Here is a 17,343-nt window from a genome sequence, read left to right as displayed (position 1 = left end):
CATTAAGGGGTCAATAAATCTTGCAAAGATATTAAAATCTCAGCTTAAATCCCCAACAGTAATTAAAGAAGGTATACTTCTTTGTATAGGTGCTTCTCTGCTTATACACGTCCAACTCACATGTGGTAAATAATTAAATAAATCTATTTCAACTGCAAAAATGTGTGAAAAGGGCAAAAAAAAGACCCCCGAAGAGTGGGGAAACTGCAAAAATGTTGCCAAAGAGTGGGGAAACAGCTAGCAACCCCAGGAGGATTTGCAACTGCAATCCCATGAGCCTTTGCACCGACCTCTGAAGCCTGTGGAGAGTTGGAGTTTGAGAAAGGAGGTTTGGTGGGATCATTTGTGGTGGAGTTTGGCAGACGAAAGGGCGCAGGCTTTCCCCATCTAACAGTATGTGCGCGGGACCCAGATATGTCACACACACACACACACACACACGTGAATGGGGAGATACCTGTACATATAATTCTGAAGACATACACTATATTAGTGGGGAAGGTATGATCTGGTCTGGGATGAGGTTGGATGCATTTGATGAGTGCCTATAATACTGATGTTGAGAGGCAAATCTCCTCTCCCCCCCCCCGCCATGCCCACATCATTTTTAAAAACTCATCTGTGCATGGGTGGAGAAGCCTCTTCTCAGTATAACCCTGCAGCTGCATGCTTTCATACTTTGCCTTGAGAGTGTATGGTTGAACTCACTGCTGAGGTTAATTCTTCAGACCTTGCCTGACAAGTCAGTTTCAGCTCCATGTGACTCCCTCCTTGAGAGGCTGAGTGCCCTCCCTCCTTGTGTGCTGAAGTGTATATCATCCAGACTTAAGATGAAAGTCTTCCACTAGGTATGGAGTCTAGTGTATCCCCCTCCCCACTGGTTACAAATGGATTGGATATGTACGACCTTTTCCAGGAGTGCCTCACAAAGACTAAACTGTGGAGCAGTGCATATCCCTCGTTCGCTATCCGATCCATGCACAGCCACTAGTCACTGCTAAAATCCTCAGACAGGATTAGATAGTGTTTTAAAATATACTACTAGCATTTTAATCGGAACCATATGTCCTGCTTTGAGACTCACTTGCTTCCATGACAGAAATCTTAACCTGGAATCTAATAGTTCTGTGTTCCCTCTCATATTTTCCAACTCCCCTTTTTTCACTTTCTTACACCTTCCTATCCTATTTGCCGATTTCAGATTGCTGGTAGGGACTTGTTTGTTTTTGAAATGTGTTGCACAATGCATAGCAAGGCCTTCTCAAATAAAGGCAGAAAGCCACACAACAGTGAAGGACCAGGAAGCTCTGTCCTGTCTAAACAGCACTTCTGTGCTAGAGCATCAGCGCAAAGGACAAGGCACATAGGGTTGCTATATTTAAAAAAATAAAAACCAGGACACCCCTAAATTTGTTGAGCTTTTTATAGGAAGACCCCCAAAACATGGCTTTTCAGCACCGCCTTTCAGAAAATCCGGACGTATGGCAGCCCTAATTGAGCTCATGCACTTGGTGCAACGGTGATTGCGCTCCTTTGCTACAGTTTAGCGCAGGGGTGGGGAACTTGGGGTCCTCCAGATGTAGTGTCACCAATGGAAGCTAAGGAGGTGAAAAAACTTAATATGGATTCTAAATGGCCAAAATATTGTGAAATTTTAGAACAAGATGGTGAAAAGGTTAAACTTCAGAGTTATGAGAAATTAAAGTCCAAAGTTCGAGATTGGTTGCATTACCATCAGATAAATGAGACATTTAAACAGGACAGGAAAATAGGATTTCAGAAGGAGAGGTCAAAATTAGAAACAGAATTGTTAGAACCCAATACTAAGAATTTGTCAAGAATGTATAACTTGCTGTTGAAATGGAATACACAGGATGAAACGGTGAAATCAGCTATGATTAAATGGGCACAAGATATCGGTCATGACATCATGTTTGCTGACTGGGAACAGTTATGGACCACTGGCGTTAAATTTACGGCATGTAATGCCTTAAAAGAAAACATAATGAAAATGATTTATAGGTGGTACATGACCCCAGTCAAGCTTGCAAAAATTTATCATTTGCCCAATAATAAATGCTGGAAATGTAATGAGACTGAAGGTACCTTTTACCACCTTTGGTGGACCTGCCCAAAGATTAAAGCCTTTTGGGAAATGATCTATAATGAAATTAAGAAAGTCCTTAAGTGGACTTTTCCTAAGAAACCTGAGGCTTTTCTCCTGGGCATGGTTGGCCAATTGGTGTCAAAGAAGGATAGGACATTTTTTATGTACGCCACCACAGCAGCAAGAATTCTACTGGCAAAGTATTGGAAGATGCAAGAACTACCTACTCTGGAAGAATGGCAGACAAAGGTGATCGACTTCATGGGACTGGCAGAGATGACCGGCAGAATCCGCGACCAGGGGAAAGAGACAGTGGAAGAGGATTGGAAGAAATTTAAAATATATCTTAAAAATTGTTGTAAAGTTGAGGAGTGTTAAGATGTCAAGGGGTAAGAATCAGAGAATTACAGCTGTAACTAACAAATTAAAGAAAATTTAATGAACGGGAATTAAATAGATAATTGACCAGAGGAGTTGCTAAAGAATTGTAAAATAAGGATGCAGCGAAAGGGAGGTATGGGGAAGTCAGGGGAAAGAAGGTGCACGAAAATAAGATTATGAAATTATACATGTTTAAATGTTTTGTATGTTTTTGTTTTGTGTTTTGTCTGTTTCTTATTATGTGTTTGGAAAATGAATAAAAATTATTTAAAAAACACACAGATGTAGTGTCACTCCAGCTTCCATTAGTGAATGGAGTCTTGCAACATCTGGAAGGATGTGCACATTCCTCACCCCTGGTGGAGCAGGTCAGCTGTGCCTTCTGTGGTAGGGCAGCAGCAGATGGCTTTCGTGCCAGTACGAGGGAATGGGAAACGATGTGTACAGTATTTTATTGTTGGCATTAGACAGCTGTTAGAAATCGATCATTCAATATGGCAGCACCTACACTTTGAAACTTCCTGCCACTTGACACCAGGCAGGCACTTTCACTGTACTCTTTTTGGGCCCTGCTGAAAATGTTTTTGTTTGGAAAAGCCTACTCGGCCATGTAGAATGTAGATATGTGTTTTGAATCTGTTTATTGCTGGTTTTAATTTATTTTTTAAAGTTTTAAATAGTTGTTTTTAGCTGTTTTCAGTGATTATTTTATTCTCTTTGTAAACCATTTAGAGGTCTCCCCACCCCACAATCAAGTAGCGTATACATTTTATGAAATAAATAATAAATAAATAAACAAAAGGGACGCTTTTTTTTTCTTTTTTGCCAGAAACTGTCATCTTGTGGCATTCCTGACAGGTTTAAAAAAGTAAATTAATAACACTATAAATCCACTATTTAGTCAATATATTTCAGATATTATTTCTATTGAAGATTGGTGTGTGTGTGTTGTTGGGAATACAGGCTAAAACAGGCTAAATGTTGCTATGCTGGACTATCATAAGTGCTTCTACTACTAAGCCAATAGTGGGAAGTGACTCTAAAGTTTCCTGTTTGACATTAGTTCCTTCCTACTGTGAATTGAGTGATTTATTGTACAATGAAGCCATTACAGAAAGAGAGAGGATGTGCTGGCTGAAGCCAGCCAATCTACAGCACTACATTTATAGGGCCTATAATTATCCAAATTTTTGAGATGCACAATAGTATCTGCTGAAAGGGAACATCTGGGAGGGGAGCGACATGTCCCAATTAAACGATGGATGAGCAGCTTCGTGTATTGGATAACTTGCTGTGTTAATGGGGTTGCAATTTTACAAATGCCACTCAAGTTAATAAACATGTTCCGAGAGTAGCAACGCCCGGAGGACACCCAGAGATCAAGTGAAGAATAAATGTCTTCTCCCAAGCAATTCAAGATAACAGAGCAACAATAAGATGGACTAAATAATAAAAAAGAGTGCAGAAAATGTCACAAGCTCATGTGCTGTGGAAGGACATTAGGGAAGGTGCTAGCAATCGGTACCCTCCCCTTTTTTTAAAATGAAGATGACAGTTCAGTGTCAACACAGAGAATTTTTCAGTGTCTGGGCCAAACTTGCAGATGACATTCGCGACATTTTTAAGCAAACGTGCATAATCTGAGTGGATTTATTTTGGAGGAAAGGTAGCTGCGGGGCCCCAATCTGCAGTGCACTTTTGATCTGGATTATTGATTATTGATTAAATATATTGGGCTGTGTACACGTTGCCAGCTTAAGATACAGCTAGGTTGTTCTTTTCCTCGATTCGGATCAAAGCTGGTTTGGTGAAAAGGGCACCAAAATGCAGCATCTCATAAGAAATGACAGGATAAATACAGATTGTAGCTAAAGTGTGTACGGCACTTCCCAAACCAGCAGTGAGAGCAAAGAGGAGTGTGTATACAACCTTAGCAACATTTTTGAGCTCTAGTGTCTCAGTGTGGTTTACACATTAAAAATAAAACACAAAAGACATTGAAATCAGATAGAAACTAAATAAACTAAAACTAAAATTGGAACAGAGCCCTGTACTGGTTATCTGCTGAAAATCACTCTCTTCTGGCTGCTGCTGCTGTTTTAACTCTGAAAGTGCTGTCTGGTCTAAATAGCACCTTCTGGAGCAAATAGCAACCAGCTAGGGAATATTTCAGGAAAAAACAGACTTAGGACCTGAATCAAGACTGGGGTGCATGTTCCAGCCAGGGGCCTGTGGGAGTTTTCCCTCCAAAATAAAAGCAGCCAAGATAAGCACGCTTGTTTATATAATTGACTAATGTCATATGCAGTTGGCCCTTAATCTTTATGCAGAAAAGGGTTTACAGGTGGTGGTTGAGGCACATTTCTGTTCCATAGCTGAAATTCTCAACTAGTGATGGGAGAGAAATTTTATTCAGTTTGTATTTAAAGGTAAACCTACCTAATCCACACTTTCAGAAACAATATGCCAACCAAAACACAACCATTCTTTGAAATTTGCACTGTTTGGAATTTTTCTCTAGCCAGGCAAAGTCTACAAAAAGGGTAACATGTGCATATAAATGCATATATGAGTGAAAATAACATACAAAAACACATGTTATGGGGAATTGCTTTGTGAAAATGTATCTATTAGGAGAAATTCGCACTAAAATGCTGGTGAATTTTCACGAGAACGTTAAAAAAAGCAAATTGATGTGGAGAGCTGAGCTGAAGACTGGGGGGGGGGGGAGAGAAACTGAGAAAAACCAAAACTGACAGATTCACTCATCCCTACTATCAACCTACCTTGGCAGCAGAAGCAATGAGAATATCAGAATGGTGATGGTTGAAGACTTATCCACATCAGAGCAGTGCAGACATTCACTGAGATTCCCTGAAACAGACTACTGTAAAGCAAGATGAGACTAGCCTGTGATGGCTATTTTGTCCCTGCACTGTAGGACCCTTCCAGACAACTTGTTCATTGGGCATTCATCCTGATTTGTTTGCAAGGCGATTAGACGACGTTGTGTCAAAGGGTCATTGTGCACTTTCTAGTGTGCATTTTCCCCATCCCTTTCCTTATCACTTTATGTTTATCCCCACCTTTTGGGGAAGCAGGTGTGTTGCACAAGACAGTCAACTGTAAGTGTGCAACCTGAACTTTCAGTTGAATCCAGCTCCTAAACAGCAACAACCTGGAAGTGCCTAGACTAAACTAAATTCAAGGTTCGCAAGCTACCCTACGAACGAAAGCAAGCACACAGAGAATGATCACGACAGCTACTGCTGCAGGAAGGTGATATTTGAATAAAGATTCAGAGAGGGATGCTGAGAAAGAGGAGGACATCAGCCTTGAACAGATGTATTGATGTTTGTTTTAAAGCACAGAAGCATCTCTTAGGTTTGAAGAACATGCCATAATAATAATAATAAATAATAAATTTTATTTATATCCTGCCCTCCCCAGCCGAAGCCGGGCTCAGGGCAGCTAACAACAATAACTAATACAACATTCTAAAATCATTTCATTATAAAATTAATTCAAATCAAATTGATCTCAACCATTGGGCTAGAGTTCTGTGAAGGAGGGAGTCAGGCTGTGCCCTGGCCAAAGGCCTGGTGGAACAGCTCTGTCTTGCAGGCCCTGCGGAAAAATGTCAAGTCCTGCAAGGCCCTAGTTTCTTGTGGCAGAGCGTTCCACCAGATCGGAGCCACAGCCGAAAAAGCCCTGGCTCTAGTTGAGGCCAGCCTAACCTCTCTGTGGCCTGGGACCTTCAAGAAGTTTTTGTTTGAAGACCGTAAGTTCCTCTGTGGGACATACCAGGAGAGGCGTTCCTGTAGGTACGAGGGTCCTAGGCCGTATAGGGCTTTAAAGGTTAAAACCAGCACCTTAAACCTGATCCTGTACTCCACCGGGAGCCAGTGCAGCTGGTATAGCACCATGCCTTGTGAACTTGTGTTTTCTGTTGTAAAGGTTTTTTGGAGTGGGGGGGGGGGTGGGGGAGTTCCTGGGTGTCTACCACTCTTCCCCACCCCCCGGCCCTGACAGATGGCCATTATCTCCCTCACTCCCCAAGACTTCATATTCCCCACATCTTCAGCATCCTCTTATTTTTTACCTTGCCAGTGTACTCATGGCTTGTTTGCCGTTCCAGGCATGCCGCTCGCACACTTTGGGAAGGACTTGTTGCTAGCAACAGCTTTTAAATTCCAATGCCAACCTACTGGGAGAAACTATATTTGGAACGCGCACGTGCCTGCCTTTTCATGTTCCTTTTGTGCACAGGCTGGACAGTTTGGTGCCAGCGTCTGTGTATCTGAAGCGCAATCAGCTTCTTCTGCTCAGGTGCCAAAATTCCACAGCTCTTCAAAGGAAATGGGGAGGGGGAGCGATATTAAAGAATTAGGTCAGTGATTAATTTAGTAAGGCTTCCTTTTTTAAAATGCAAGTTAGTTTTTTTAAAAATTTTGTTCTGTTTAACAGTGAGCTCCTGCTCTGCTGAAAAATTCCACTGAATTCACAGCCAAACTACAAGTGATAGTGGTGGGGTTGTGTCTTGAATTGTGTGGACTGGAGTGGAGGTGGAGGTGTGATTTAAAATGGATGGGTGGAGGGTCATTCTTCCTCAATCTAAGACACATAGCAAAAGATAGCTCAGCTGAGAGAAAGGCAGCTGAGGAGAGGGAGAAAAATAGGGAGGAAGGTGAAAAATCTCCCATACATGCACCTATTTTAATTTGCAACCCATTCCGCTTTACGCATGATGGCTACAGATTGCGTTTAACGACATGGACCCACCTCTGTCACTTGCAACTCATCGCTGTTCAGAGTTGCGTTGTGATGCTTCTAGTGTAGTGGGTGTGCTCACATATGAGAACCCGGATAGCTCAGCTGCTTAGAGCATGGCGCTGATCTCGCCAGGGCTGCAGGTTTGATGGCACAGCTGCATATTCCTGCATTGCAGGGGGTTGGACTAGATGATCCTTAGGGTCCCAACTCTACAAGGCTGTTGGAGCCAACTCCAGGGGGCCATGGGTGCTTGGGCACCCACAGTAATATTATTGTGGGGGCCAGGCATCCCCAAAGTGAATCAGCAAAGCTGGCAGGTGGCAGCCCCACTGCCTCCAAGAGAGAAGCAGTTCAGCTCCACCATCTGCAGCCAGTCAGTGAGGCACCCTTTTCTGGTGGGGCTCAAACACAGAGGCAGAGGCAGCCTCAGAGTCCGAGAGCCCCCCCCCCTGGAAGAGGGTGCCTCGCTGGCTGTGGGGAGAAGGAGGAGGAGAAGGCGGAGGAGCTTGTATGGGAAATGCACCCCGAAGACCAAAATGTATGGAGGAGTTAGTGATCTGACAAGGTTACCCATTCTGCCTCTGATCCTTCCCCCTCCCTTGCTCTTGTTAAGTTTTTTGATGGTGTGAGAACAGTCTTTAATGTCCTGAGAACATTGGGAGGAGGCGAAACCCCACAAACAGCTGCCTTAATCAGTTGTGGAGGATGATTCTGGGTACCTTCTTTGGTGTCGGACATTGTTTTGAGAAAGTGAGGCATTGGGATGATCTAATGGATGATCTGCACCTAGCCAGTCTTGGAAGTCACACAGGCTATCTATAAAATCGGACAGTTTGGGCAGAGTTTTAAACCTTTGCCTAACGAAAGGACGTAACAGGTTGTTATTTTACGTACAGGAAATTATTTTAAACCAGGTGATTTTGCTGGAAAACAACATGCTGATATCTAAGCACATATTCCAGTCTTTAAAATATGGCAGCTCCTGAAAAGAATGTTGTTGGTAATGTTCACATTATTGTTATTAAGCAATCTCCCCCCACCCCCACAAGTGCTTCAGTCTATAGCTGCGGTCTCTCTCATTAACTTTGCTTCTTGATGCATTCAGTATGCAGATTCTTCCAGTGCAATGATTTCTGCACATCGCCATATGCCATGTCCCAGGAGAACGGGCAGGGCGGGGGCAAGTGGGTGGGTGGGAGGGGGAGCAGCACTAACCCTTTCTTTGATATCCAATGATAAGATGCCTGGGTATTTTTTCCCAAAAGCAGCGCAAACAGCAGCGGGTGGGCAGTGGAAGGCTGCACTTTGTACTCTTCCATTTTCACCTAATAGCTTTCGTTGCACGTTGAAGCTCCGGGGGTTAGAATGACAAAGGGCAAGGAGCTCAAGAAAGATTTCTGTCTAGACCTTATGGGTGGAAGACTCTTTGGGGAGCATTTGCTACAATGCAGAAAGCGACAGCCACTTTCTCAAGTGCAAATAGAATTGAGTGGATTCGGCGGTGGCTGTTTTCCCTGGCCTCTTACCATTTCTACTCATCTTGTTCTTGCTTAGAAGCAACTGAAAACTCCATGCTAAGACATTTCTTCCAACAGCTAACCTGGGTGTTTGCTAACAATTTTGGTCAGCTAGGTGCCTAAAGCCTATTTAGACTGAATAAGTGCTTGTGGTGATATTGAATGCAGATCAAGTTATTTGGTCATGCCTTACTGGATCAGACCGATAGCTATCTAGTCTAGTTTCCAGCAAGATGATTGGCTGGTCACAAGGAGAGAATGAAAGTGATGACCTTCTCCAGATGTTGATCCCAGAGTCAGGTACATTCAGTGAATCTGCAGCAGAGTCCCCAAAACTTGGGTCTCCAGCTGCTGTTGGACTACAACTCCCATCGTCCCTAGCTAGCAGGACCAGTGGTCAGGGATGATGTAGAATTTTAGATGGTGGGAACTGGAGTTTGGGAAGCCTTGGTCTGTAGTCTGTGTACACAAATTGATGAGCTCTACACTCATACAATTATTAAATGAGGGAAGAGTTTGTGTATAGAAAACCTGAAATGCATAAATCAAAATGTGCATACTCTTTTTATTACTTTTGACCAGTGTAATGTGTGATGTGCAACGGGTAAGCAAGCCTTCTTAAAGCATGGAAAGAGGATGTGTGTCCCGTGCAGCCTCTGTTGCTGCTCCCATGTCTTGCGGAAATGGCAGAGATCCAAAAATTTAACAGGTAACTTTAAGTGACACAGTGTTCAGCTGACAGTCGGATGCTGGTAGCACCCAGAACCTTGGGTTTTTAAGGAATTCAGCCACTATGTCACGTCTTCTTCTGCATACACCTTATAAGCACAATAACTTTCCTGGTCCTGAAAGAAGTGGCTTTCTGATTCAGAACATAATGGAAATTTATTTCATTTTGTTCTGCCTTACAAAACCAGGTCAGTTGGCAACTCTAATCCTCGCGTATCTGAAATGCGCTTGAAAGTAACAGAGCTTTGCACACTGCTCCATCCCGTCCCCGAGGTCATTCTTCCCCAAATGTGTCAAACAAAGGGCCAGCTGCATTATCTGACCACAGCTTGGTTACACATGCAAAGCAAGGGATGGGGGAGGAAGAAGAGAGGATCATCTATTATTAAAGTGTGAATGGCGGAGACTTTATGGCCCACTGAACTTGTATTGTGTAATAAGAACAGAAAGAGAGGCTCTCTGCTTACCTAGTGCCTTGGGCTCATGAGGCTATATCTGAGACACAACCAGAAAAGAAAATAGGGAGAAGCTGTGTTATACTGGTTGTGGCTACCTAGATGAACCTCATGTGGGTTTAACACTCCATGGGTTGTGTTTTTTGTTTAAAGGAGTTCTCTACCCACAGGAAATGAATTTCCACAGAGGCTAAAGTATTGTGACCCTGTCAGCCAGGCGAAATAAGAATAGACTTCACCCTCAGAATATTTTTTTTGCAAAAAGCACATTTTTAACCCTGAGTACCCAGCTCAGTCACCACAAAACACTCCCAAGGAAGGGTTTGCTTCAGACATGTTGGTTTCCCCCTCAACATTAGTATAGCAAGCCACAAAGACTGCAGGAAGCCCAAGTGAATACTGACTCTCCTAAAATACATTTGGCCATCTGGCTGACTCACTGACATTCACGTGGCCTTCCCAGGTTGGGACATGATTTTCCTTTCTGGCAAATGTGTTCATGGTTAAGGAAACAATATTGTGCGCAGAGGCCTTGAGGAATATTCTCTTATGCTTTTTGAGAACTGGCCTGTTCTGGGGGTGTTGATAATAACCTCATGGATTCCACACCCCATCATCTCCTCCACAGTCATCCAGGAGATTGCGGTGGTTCAGGGGGACCAATTCACATGCAAAGACAGCAGCCGGTATGGAAAACCTGGATATTCCTTTATCAAACCTTTATAAAGTCTTCTTGCCCAGCATGGCCTTCAATGCCATTTGCCTAGGCTTTGCCCTCTGCCACAGTCTTTGGATTCTCACCATGTCCTCTGCATGATTCAAGAGGGAGCTAAAAAAAATAATGACTTTTTGTGTGTATATTTTGTTCAATGCAAGTTCCACCTGGTCATTCAACAGTTGAAAAACTGGGGGCTCAGTGTGCATCTTTTCCTGTTCCCTCTTCATGCCATTTTCCTTGTGTATCATGTCTATTAGATTGTAAGCCTGCAGTGAAGGGCTGATTTGTTTTTAAATCTTTGTACAAGTCTCTAGGACGCTTAAGCACTTTATGATGTTGATAATGAGGAAGCAGTCGCATATGATTGTCCTGCAGAGGTAATTGGTGCTAGTGTACACTAACATTGTACACAATTGGATCAACTTGTGTGGAAGATTCTGCAGAAGAACTGCTACTTCTCATGCATGGGTCATAAGTGTGGCCAAGCCCTTAGGTGTGGACCGGTGAATATGTTTAAACTAGCTCAGGGTATCTTTACTTGCAGGTAGGGATGGAGGAGAAATTTGATTTTGCTTGCATTTTAATGAGAACTACCTAATTCAGACATCTCAAACCAATAGGCAAACGCAAACCCAGCTATTCTTTGAAATTTTCATTTCTCCGAATTCTGCAATACAGTTCTCCAACCAAACAGTATGACCAAAAATGCATATACTGTGGAAGGGAGAGTTCATAAAAATGGTCATCAGTGAAGATTACATTCAAAATGCATTATAATAGAGAAAACTGCTTGTAAAATATTCATATTACTCAAAACTGCATATAAAAAAAACCACACTAAAATGGAGAAAAGCAAACTAAAATGTTGACGAATTTTCATGAGGATTAGGAAAAGAAAAGAAATTTCAAATTGCTGCTCAGATGGCTCCCTTCTCCAAATCATGAGACAGCGCTTTGTGCGTGGAGCATCTTTCGTAAAAACAAAACACTATTCTATTGGCCAAAGACCATTACAATATGAACCATTCAAGAGAGGGAGCAGAGGTCTGGCCTCACCCTACTTCCATCCGAAGCCCAACATGCTGGGGCAAATAAGCTCATACTGTCTCTGGGCCAATGGATCCAATGGATCAGGGAATTGGATCAGGGATCCAATGGATCAGGGAATGTATGCATTTAGGCACAAAGTTCTAGTCTGCAATTCTAAACTTACTTGGTAGTATTTTCCTTTGAAATAAGTAAGATGTGCTCTCTAGCATTCGGGCCCTGAATAACTTTAAAATGTCAAGAGCCTTGGAAGAGTATAATAAATGCTTTTAGAATATATTTGGGAAGGATCTGCTTGCAACGGCAGCAAGCCTAAATAACAGGCCCACGGGCATCTCGAAGAGTCACGGCAGGTTGTCTGCAATTTAAAGAGCAACATATGAAAATGAATGGCTTCAGATTGGTCAACCCATGCTCTTGCCATTATGTAAAACATATGCTACTTATACAACATTTGCATGTAAGCTCATACATTTTGGTTACACATGGGTTATCTTGGAACCCTTAAGGCCCCTACCCTATTTGCAAATATTTGATTTAGATGGAGGCAAATCTATCATGCAAACATAAACATATGCGGAATGGCGAGGGTAGTCAAAAATTGGCTTCTCTATTGTTAATTCACTTCCTGTTTCATGCATGTAGCTATCTGTCTGGATGTCTGTCTGCTTATCTCTCTAAGTACCCACATTGCTGGGTGTTAGTGATACAGTGGTACCTCGGGTTAAGAACTTAATTCATTCTGGAGGTCCATTCTTAACCTGAAACTGACCAGGCTTTTGGTTCTTAACTCAAATCATACTGCAGTATGATTTATGGCCTATTTACATTCTTCTTGTTGCATGAAAACCTTTAGAAATGTCCTTCACACACACACCCCTGTGCGTTTAATTAGGGTTGCCATATTTCAAAAAGTGAAATTCCTAACACCCACAAAATTGTTCAGCTTTTTTTAAGGAAACCACCAAAAGCAGCTGTTTCTGCTGCTTTTTCCATCGCGTTGCCATACATCCGAGTTTTCACCGACATTTTGCCATTTTGGCAAAATTCCCCCCGCCGCCATTTTTACACCCGAAAACCAGGGCATGTCAGGGATTTTCCTGATGTATGGCAAGTCTAGTTTAAGTTTTATTCAGAATAGATCCATTGCAGTTAATCAACATGACTAAGTTAGGTCCATTAATTTCAATAGATATACTCTTGAGTAAAACCCTATGTATCTGGTTTTTTTCAATGGTTGACAAGCTTTTTTTAGTATTTTTAAATATTTTGTAAGTAGCTTTAAGACATTTTTGTGCTGGCAGTTGTGGAAAGTAGGCCTAGGCCAGGCCTGCTTCACAGGTAGGCACAGAAGGTGATTGACAGCTGGGAGGCCTTGCCCACCTGTCAAAGTGGCCCACCAGGGATGAGTGATCTAAAGGTCTGACCGGACAGGCTAAAACGGTTCTCCACCCCTGCTATAGATCTCTTGCTACGTCTCTCCCAATACTGTTGCACTCTAAGCTGTTCTGCACCCTTGCTCCCTCTTTTGCAGCCACAGTAAACATTGAAGTATGCCCCCAATCTGCCATGGCGGTGATCCACATCTAGCTCATCCATGTTTACATCTGGTCAGGCTGGAAGAGGGAGGCAAGGGGAATGTTTAGTTACATAGATAATTCCATCTACTTTTCTAATTATTTTTACAAACTGAGTATCCATCACAGAGACAGAAATGGCTCTCACCTCTGCCACGTTTGCTCATGATGATGTACTGTGGCAAGCTGTTACATACGTAGAAAACAGGATGGCAAGAGCGCCCCCACTTCCCGCCCTCAGTGTAAATCTGCCTGAGTATTACTAAAGAACTATAGCAGTAATGATGCTCTCCCCCTGCCTTCCTCTCTTTCCTTCCAGATGTTTTTCCTTTTATTTTCATGCAGGGATTGTCACTGTTTCCATAACACAGTAAATCAGATTATTCTTTTGATTCCTTCCACAAGTATAGGGCTCTGAATCCTGTAGTGGCTAGTGAGCGAGAAACCCACTGGAGTCCTCTATATATGTTTACTTAGTCTCAATGTAAAAACATTTTTTAAGCAGGCAGACATCTGCCAGAGCGGGTAGTCTTTTCATTGATTGCTGCTATAGGAGCCCTGGAGACAGCAGAACTGATCCACACTGAACTAAAGTTTCCATAAATCTGCCAGGCCCAAATCCTCCAGTGGCCTCTCATCCGGCTGCTTAGAGCTTGTTTCCTTGCTTTTGATCCATGCTGGTGCCAAGTTCAAATAAGCCTCCTCGTTAGCAGAATCCTTGAAACTAACACCCTGGCCCTAAACCTTTTGGAAACACCGAAGTCTCTTCCTTCTGTTGAATGCCTTCCTCTATTCAAATGGAAACCAGGATTTTCTTAATGGGTTTGGGCCCAAGATGCTTGGCTCAATTGACCTGTCCTTCCCTGCTGAAGGCAGTTTTCCGTGTGTGTCCTGGAGAGATCATCCGCATGCTGCTCAAAATCTAAACTGGAAGGAATTTAATAGATGTGGAAGATCCATCTGCTAAGATCTGTTTCTTATGTGTCACACAGAGATTAATCTCTGCTCCAGAAAAAAAAAGTGCACCCTTTCAATGTATGCAAAACTGTATAAGCATTGGTTTCCACCGCAAGCGCTCAGATGGGGAAGAAACTGCCTAGGCAAGAGATTAAGGGGAAGTATGATATGGAAAGGGCTTTCAGTCACATAGAAAATGCAGCAAACCCCTTTTCTGTTGCCCCAGCGGCAGGACTAGAACAAATGAGTAGAAATTGTGGGAATGCAGATTTAGGGTAAACATTAGGCAAGTGTTTCTTTCTAATAGCAAGAGCCATTCACAGCAAAACAGACCATCGCGGGAGCTGATACACTCACCTTCCCTGGAGGCAGAGGCTGGGCAGTCATGTGTCAGGCATACTGGAGCTGCATCCTGGATGGTAGGCTTAGACTAGATGACAACCAAGATCCCTTCCAGATCTCTGATTCTATGTTTTCTGGAAAGCCAACAATCCAATCCGTAGATAACCAGTAAAAAGTGGGTTTCCAGTACTCTGTGATTGGACCCTACATAGCATCAGTAATGTTTGACAGGTGAATCATGTAGGATTGGTGGGTTGTAGGGGAAGTTTCTGTCCTGATCTTTACCGAAGTTTTTAATCAAAAGATAACACAGAGATGAGGAAAGCAGAAATATACCGCCTAATGCCTAGCATTAAAAAATAATAATAATGTGAAGGCACCCAAGGATTTCAACTTCATTTGAAGAATGATAAAAGTTTGATCATATTTAATTTGCTGGTGTGCCTTTTGTCTATTCAGGATTACATCTTCAATATGAACAATCAAAAAGATAAACAAACACATAAATACAAATAGAAAAACCCTGAGAGCAACTGAGCTGAGGTTCTCACGTAGTTACAATACTGCAGTAAAATGCCATCACATTTGCTACCAGAACACACGAGGATCATTAATACTGGGCCCATTTGTTTGCAATTAATAAAACAGCTGTCCATAATATGACCTTTGGTGACCTTGACATATTTTCTGTTAGCCAAAGGCGCAGACCTTCAAAGCCGTCTTGTTCTATCCCTCAGTAGAAAGAAAGTAGGATTAAGAATCTCGTTTAACAGACGGGTGAGATGAAGTTGCCATTTGGGATCACATGAGGCCCTTGCTTCCTATGGATATATCAGAATCTATTTAGAGGACCCTGACACCTGCAATATTCCAGACAGTAGATAGTAGATTCATAAACAGAAGATGGCATGAACAACAGAGAGCCAGCTATTGCTTCGCAGCTCTCCATCTGTCATGCTTTTCTGTGCCATCAATTATGGACAATGTCCAGTCATCTTGATGGAGCAGATTGTTCCGCTTGCTCGATAGCCAATATGGATTTCTGGTCACGAAGCTAGCTGTACTAGAAAGATAAATTTATGAAAGGTACCATTATTTACTGCTGTTTCCTATTCAACTTGCTACAGGAAGCATTCAGGAAAGAAAATGGAACCAGTTGCAAAAATGTGGGAAGGGCCTCTCGATGATGGAACAGGGGAAGGAGGCGGAATCAAGAAAGGGTTGGGGAAAGCCGAAGGGCAGATGAGCCCAAAGAGCAAAACTTCAAGATGATTTAGTGCAAATTAGATACTCTGTAACTCCCCCCCCCCAAGGGTGGTGCCCTAGGCTGCTATTCAGCGCATACTTGTGAGTGAAATGGATATTCTAATCCAAGTAACTGTCGTCTAGAGTTAATTCTGCCATAATAGTGACAATAAAAATCTGATATTCCTCCTTCCTTCTCCTAGTCCTCAAGCCCATTGAATCCTGCTATACTGCATGATCAGACTGAACGGAGTAACACAATTCTTCTCATACAGAAAATTGGGTCCAATCAGTAGTTATTTGCATCTATCTCTGTTGATGTGAATCTTAAGTCTAATACCTCACGAGGGCTTTCATTATTTTTTTATTTTTTAAAAAAGAGACCGTTTTCTATTCTAATATTTGGAAATCATGACTAGACTTTTAAAAGCTAGTGTGCAGGACAATCTGGTGTGTGCAATGTTTCTGTGTGGAGACTTAGGGCTGGATTCAACTAATGAGTCCCACTATAGAAAGCCAGCGCAACATCTTCCACTGGTGCAGTGGAGCTTTCTGACCGTCCTGTGCCATCCAAATTTGCTTAAGAGTGTGTGTTGGGGAACCAGCAGAACAGGGTGGAGAGGAGAGAGAGAGATCATTCCATCTGGCAAGCTGCCATGGTTGCACTGGTGGTACAATTTCCTTAGCACTACATTAAATTCCTTCCATTATCTGGACGGTGGTTATCTAGGCAAAGTTTCTGGGGATTTATCAATGGCCAGGGAAAAACCAAGCTCCATTTTATAGATACAGCTAGAAAATCTTGCTATCCCCATGCAAAGTATCCACACAACATAAGATGAGCCTGCTGGACCAGGTAAATGGCTTGTCTAATCAAGCAACCTTTTCTTAACTAGATGTCTATGTGAAGCCCACAAGTGGGGCCTAAATGCAAGACCAGCTTCCAGTGTATGGTATTCTAAATCATCCTGCGTCAGACACGGAGGCACTTACATGCTCCCTCCTAAATGTCTGCCAGACTCTACTTCAGAGATGGTCCCAAGATGAACAATGAAGAAATTCCTGCTAAATTGGACAGTGGAAAGTGATGAATGTGGAAGACATTTTTCGTACGCAATGTGGCATTAGCGTACATATCTATTTCTATCTAGCATGACAAAAGGTATTCCTTTAATATATATGATATTTACCACATCCTGGTGATGTTTTGCTTCTTATGGATCTTCAAGACCTGGTCTTGAACAACCAGAGTAAATGTCTTCATAGTTTTCTGTGATGAAGCATTCACACACAGAAGTCATCACAATGTTGCGGTCATCAAATGATTGACATGCATATGTGAACTTGCTCCTAATGATAATGACAAAAAAACTCATCTCATGGTAATAAACTGACAGATGCATTTGTAGGTCATATGTTCTAGATCAGGTTTTATAGTATTTTTTATTTATTGTTGTTGGTTGATTTTTTTTTATTTAAATCTACTCTTGTTTTA

The 17,343-nt window shown here is 42.4% G+C and overlaps 2 long non-coding RNA genes across 3 annotated transcripts in view; one reads left to right on the top strand and one right to left on the bottom strand.

The window, feature by feature from the left end:
• LOC309374599 overlaps nt 1-17,343 on the bottom strand; it is a 49,408-nt gene that overhangs the window by 5,066 nt on the left and 26,999 nt on the right. The window lies entirely within an intron of this gene.
• Nucleotides 1-17,343, top strand: part of LOC309374598 — a 35,570-nt gene that overhangs the window by 12,044 nt on the left and 6,183 nt on the right. The gene's annotated exons all lie outside the window — the stretch shown is intronic.

This window comes from Podarcis melisellensis (genome assembly GCF_964234715.1).
Source record: "Podarcis melisellensis genome assembly, chromosome: 7".
NCBI classification, from domain to species: Eukaryota; Metazoa; Chordata; class Lepidosauria; order Squamata; family Lacertidae; genus Podarcis; species Podarcis melisellensis.
Note: the sequence above shows the minus strand (reverse complement) of the source record. Positions and strands in the feature narration are given on the sequence as shown.